The sequence below is a fragment of the Oryzias melastigma genome, linkage group LG2, assembly GCF_002922805.2.
Source record: "Oryzias melastigma strain HK-1 linkage group LG2, ASM292280v2, whole genome shotgun sequence".
NCBI lineage: Eukaryota > Metazoa > Chordata > Actinopteri > Beloniformes > Adrianichthyidae > Oryzias > Oryzias melastigma.
In genome coordinates, this window is record NC_050513.1 from 132,003 (window position 1) to 138,222 (window position 6,220).

At 41.9% G+C, this 6,220-nt stretch overlaps 1 protein-coding gene across 1 annotated transcript in view; it reads left to right on the top strand.

The window, feature by feature from the left end:
* LOC112159988 (FERM, ARHGEF and pleckstrin domain-containing protein 1) overlaps positions 1 to 6,220 on the top strand; it is a 41,913-nt gene that overhangs the window by 5,875 nt on the left and 29,818 nt on the right. The window lies entirely within an intron of this gene.

A 6,220-nucleotide genomic window follows, 5' to 3' on the forward strand; every position in this document is an offset into this window, starting at 1 on the left:
TGTCTGGACGTCCACGCAGACACAGAGGAGAACCTGTGTGTCTAATCTGTTGACTTCACGGGTTGAACGGAGCCGTTGTTCTCATCGGTCTGGACTGGGGGGGCAGGTGGGGGGTCACTCATTAACCAGCCTGTTATCTTCCACCTCCAGCCAGACTGATGGATGAAAGAGCACTCTCAGATGAAGCAAGGTTGTAGCTGAAATCTGATGCTGGTTTCAAATCTCCTCTTTGGTTTCGTTTCATTTATTTGAAGTGTCTCTGTTGAACTGTGTTGTGTACACCACATACTGCATTGTGTACGTCCCATACCGTGTTAAGTATGCGCCATACCACGTTGTGTACAGGCGTACGTTGGGTATGCGCTATTACCGGGTTGCGTCAAGCGAATCCGTGTTCCGTACATGCCATACGCCGTTGCGTGTCGTGAATGGCCGCAGGCCTTCACCATTCCAGTCTCCTTTCTTCCCCCCTACTGTGTTCAGAGCTGCACCTAACAAATTCATAAATAAAACCCAGTTTATTTTTTTTTTTTAAGTTTAGGTCCATAGGTTTTATCTTCATAGCAACCAATCATTTTTTTGGTCGTCTGGGGGTGACGAACAGGTCTGTGACATTTTTTAGAAGAATCGGCAAAAGTACATATTTGGATTTCCTCAGCAATTAGTTTTTTGTTAACCACGCCCACATTCCTAGTATTGTCGTTGTGTTCAGCTTGAGCCAGGAATTCTGGTGTTACATTTAACAATGTTTTGGGAAAAAAAATGCGAGCATCAGGGAAACCACTTTTGCAACCTCGCCATGCTAACGCCGTTCAAAATCTACAAACTTTAAAACCGCTGCTAAAATCCCAAACCGTTTCCTAATGATGAGGTAGGAGGGGACGGATAGAAATCTCTAGAAGGAGTTTCATTTGTAGAAGTTTTTTTAATTTAAATAAAGATGGCGGCCTGTTCATGAGGTCAAAGGTCAACAAAACGGTTTCTCTGGTGTGATGTCATCCTCTTTTGGAGGTCAAAAGTTCAGTAAGAAAGAATTATTGTAGGAACAGTCTGGTCCTTGAGAGAAAGACTAATAAACCAATCAGACATTGTTAAACATGGAATGAAGGAAACGTTAGCTTACAAAATCACCAACGTTTGACAGTTTTTCAACACTTTCTGCTTTTATTTAGAAAGAATTCCAGACTTCCTGCTGTTTTCATACATTAAAGCCCACATAGACAGGACAAAAGAGATTCTTTTAAAAACGAACTTCTTATTGATGAGGATGTTTGGATTCCTGCTAATTGATTTTTCTTCTACCTGTGCCTGTATTGAGTTTGGCTTTAGAAAATAAGATGACCTTTTGACCTCAACCCTCTGACTTTGACCTCCTAGTCTTTTGTTGCTCTTTGACCAGAGCATGAAGTATGGAGGAGACGTGTTTTGGTTCAGCATCGTCTTTGGGATCATAGAGACGCAGTAAAATCCTCGTCTGAGGTCTTCATTATTCATGTGGATTGAAGGCAGTTCCCGCCTCTTACCTTCTAAATTATTGAGTTTGGAGGGGAGGGGCCGATTGTGTGTGTGTGGTAATGGACGCCGCTCCTCATCACTTGATGTGTTTATCTGCTGCATGTTCGCTTGAGCGGCCTCCGCCTCTGTGGAAATGCGACCGTCTTTTGACGGAAAGTCAACCTGCGTTGGGCTGGGCTTTGAGGAGAGGCAGACAGAAGCTGGGTCAGGAGTTTCACAGCACAGAGGAAGTGCTACAATGAAGCACATCTCATGTTTCACTTTTACTGCTGTTATCATGAACTCACAGAGATCAGTGGAACTAAAAAATGACTGCTTCTCTGAATGGTTTAGAAAGAATAATCCAGATTAGTCTTCACAGAGACTGAAGCAGTAAACACAAAGAGGTAATCTGGTCAAGTGGAGGACCAGGAAATCCAGATTTCTTAACATTTCTTGTTAGGTTGTGGTTCCGTTTTCTATTTTTTTAACATTAAAAGATAAAATTATAATGGATCTTTTTGACACATAAAGTAAGACAAGATCAGACTCATTTGTTAAAAATATTTCATTTTTGATTTTCTAGATTTTTCTCATGAGACAGCAGACCGGAGGATCTTCTCTGCGTCATGAAGTCATGGTTTTGGCTTGTGGCTCCTGGAGATCCACTGATCTCCTCAGATCCTGTCCTCTGCAGACCGTCGCTCTCTAAGCATGATGCTTTTATTCTGAAAAACCTGAAGGCGCGTTCTCTCACGTCTCCATCTATCGCTCCTGCTTCCTTCATGTTGATTTTTCTCCTTCCTGTGTTTACTGTTGACATGTGATCGTCCCATCGGCGTGTTTGACCTTAATCTCTGTAAGCCTCTCTCATTGGTCGGTTGTGAAATGGCTCCAGCAGAAGGGCCGAAGCTGTGTCTCTCCAGACCTGTGTGACAAGAGCCCTGGATGTTAGGATGATGGATCTGCTTGATTATGGGATGGACTGCAGTCCTCCAGGACAGATTCTCTGTAGCCTTTTTCTAGAGTGTGAAGCTGTTGATGTTAGCATGGATGAAGGAAAGAATTCTTAATTTTTACCAAACCTCTGAACAAACTGTGACCCCTGACACATGCTCAAAAACTCACTAACATTTTAGTACCCATTGAAAAGGAATTTGGACATAGTGAAAGACTCCTGCCCTAAAAATGATGACCTCACAGCAGGAGAAACCATCAAAAAATAAACGGGACCAAAAGTCCACTAATGAAACTAAACCACACGTCTGGTTCGTCCAAAGGAAAGGTTCAAATTATTATGGGATGGCCATTTTGTGGGAATTTTGTCGTTTATGTTTTGGCACAAGATGGGAAGAGAAACTTGTTGACCTTTGACCTCAGGAACAGGCCGCCGACTTGAATTAGAAAAAAAAAATTAGCAGCAGCTATAAATGTAGACTCCTCCCAGAGATTTCGATCTCTGTACTCATAAGAAGCTGCTTGGAAAAAATGTTGGTTTCAAAGTTTGCAGATTTTAATCTGTGTTGGCATAGCCGGCGTCCCTGGTTGCTTGTAAGCTGTCACAATTAGTCGACTAATCAACAACTAATCGACTATTAAAATAGTCAGCGACTATTTTAATAGTCGATTAGTAGTTACTTTGTATTATATGGAGTCTTTTTGCAATATTTTGGCTTTTAGGCTTTTATTAAGGTTTTTTAGGCTATTTTAGAGTTTAACTAATATTTCAGCTACATGCTAGCTGTTTTGGCTAATTTTTTTGTTTGTTTTTTTTTTTAGGATAATTTGGAGTTTAACTAATATTTCAGCTACATGCTAGTAATTTTGGCTAATTTAGGATTTTATTGTTTGTTTTTTTGTTTTTTAGGCTAGTTTGGAGTTGGATAATATTTTAGTTGCATGCTAGCTATTTTGGCTAACTTTGTCTTTTTTTGTTTTTTAGGCTAATTTGGAGTTCAACTAACATTTCAGCTACATGCTAGCTATTTTGGCTAATTTAGTCTTTTTTTTAGTTTTTAGGCTAATTTGGCATTTAGCTAATATTTCAGCTGGCTATTAGCTTCAGCGATTTCAGCTGTTAGCTTTAGCATTTTTAGCTATCAATTTCGGCATCTTCAGCTATTAGCACTAGAATCTTTAGCAGCCAAATTCAGCTTACAGCATTCACGCTAGCATTATTACAGGCAATGCCATATATCTAGTTTTTAGTTTGTTTAAAGCTAATGATGGTTAAGATGTGTGCTTTACATCCAGTTTTCGCATGACCCGATTAGTCGACTAATTGCAAAATATAATCAGTGATTAGTCGACTACTAAAGTAATCGCTTGTGGCAGCACTAGTTGCTTACACATTTTTTTTTTAGCAAAGTATTGTTAAATATTGTTCAACAATAACCCATGAATCCTTGGCTCAAGCTGGATGAAACAAAGATGCAAAATTAATGTATTAGGAAAGTGATTAAGAAAAAACTCTGTTGCCAAGGAAACCAAAAATATTACTTTTGCAGATTCTTGTAAAAACTACATAGTACTGTCCGTTACCTCCACCTGACTAAAAAGTAAAATGGTTGCTATGGAGATAAACAAACAGAAAACTTGCCATTATGAAAAAAGCGTAAGGGAGAGTGAGGGGCAGGTAGCACCTGCAGGCTAAACCGTGTCACTTAAGGCTTCATTTTTTATTGTCTTTTCCTTTGTTTGTTTTGCTGAAAACTGCATAAAATAAACCAAACCAATCTAATCTGTCCATTCTGAACCAGATGCTCGTTCTTATCCTGATACGTGCACATTTGAGGGAAATCTACGGGTTCGTCTTAAACTTCTTGTGCGGTCTGGAGAGGATTACGTCGCCTTTTCTATCAAAGCAAGACGAACATCTGAGTTAAATCTGCACCGTCGTATGAAATGGCATGAAGGCGGTTCCTGCTTTTGCATGCTCGCTGTGTGGCAGGCTCCCAAGTGGGGGAAAAGAAATGCATCAGCTGCATTTCTGCTGCACACATGCATGTGTGTCATAAAGTGCAGACGGTGTTCAGACTGCAGCCAGACGGCTGGTTGGACGCTCTGTCTTTGCGTTTGTCAGATAAAGGCGAGTTAATCGCTGAACTCCGACAGGAGAACTAAAGCAGGACAGATAAGGAGAGGTTCTGCTCACGCTCCTGGCTGACTGAGGAGATGCTGTGGAGCTCATTCATCCATCATCCAAACCCCAGTCCCCGCTCAGCTCTTCAGAGGACCATGATGCTCCGCTCTCTTTATTTGGTCTCACCGGAGCCGTTTCAGCCTCGTCGCCTCAGAACATGCGGCCTTGAACTTATCGGTGTGGCGTTCATGACGCGCCTGTTTCCTCTGCTGCAGTTCTGGAGAAACCAACTCAATTTATGGATTTAATATCTTGCAGCGCTTCAGCACCAGAGCAAGAACCACATTAGAGTTTGATGCTGGACTATAATTTTTATCTGCCTAGGGACTGGAGGCCTGGACAGTGACCCTGGTAGCTCTGCTGACTCCTGGGCAGTGGAACTCGCTACGCTGTCCACCGGGCGACTGGCTAGCATAGCCACCTAAGCTAATGTGGGCAAACACAGCTGGGGCCACCACGGAATCTGTGGACAAACCCAATTGTGGGCCACATTCTCTGCCCACTTCTGAACCATGTGGGGCCCACTTGGCCTTGCTGGCTGGGCTCTGACCTGAACCATCACTTCCTCTGTAGAGATGCTTGACTATCTGTGTGCGTCTATGTGCAATTGTGTCTCCTTGCTTCTGTGTGTGTGTCTCTGTTTCTTTTTGTGTGTTTTCTTGTTTTTCTGTGTTTGTGTGTTTCTTTTGCATGTCTGTGTTTCTATATGTGCTTTTATTTGTGTTTCTTTTTGTATGTCTGTGTGTTTCTGTTGATGTTTCTTTTTGTGTTTTTCTGTGTGTATGGTGCTTTTTGTGTGTGTGTTTTTTTATGTTGGTTTCTGTTTTTGTGTTTCTATTTGTGTTTGTTGCTTTTTCCGTGTGTGTTTCTCCTCGTGCATGTTTCTGTGTGTGTACTTGTTTCTATGTGAGTCTAAAAAAGTGTAGAAAGTGAGAAGTTTAACAGCCTTAAACCGTCTGTAATTATTGTTTAAAATAAAAATGAAGAATTTGCAGATTTCCTTTATTCTGGCGATAAACTGGAATACTGACTTTACTCTTTGCTGATGATGCTCTAATCTTCCTCACTAATGTAGAAACTTTCTATGAGGATTTTTTTGTCATGAACATTGTCAAACGTTTCTTCATGTAAACTAATTTGATTGACAGGTGACCGTGACCCTCTCAGCGCTACAATGACCTTAAAAAAACCTTTTATGCCCCGCCCATTTGTCCATTAGCGGGAAGTTCCTGGCTCTGTGACTTCTTGGTGACTTCATAAATGAGTTAAACAGATTTAAATCTCTTTTCATCTTTTCTTGAGGACATAATCCACCGTCTGTTTCCAGTTGGAAGGTTTGAAGAAGCTGCTGAGCGAGATGCCGGCCCACAGTCTGAATCCTCTCTTTGAGGTCCTGGACCTCAGGAATGAGGCGGCGCATGCCAGCGATTGCATAATCCTCTGCAGTTCTTTAGAGCCGGGCTTTTGTTGGAGAACTTGAACGCCAGAACGGTTCCCACACGGACCGGCCAATCACAGGCCGCCTGTTTCCAGCCTGCTGCGCCGTGAATTCAAACTCAGCCGGCCTTCAGTGCGTCGGGGAGA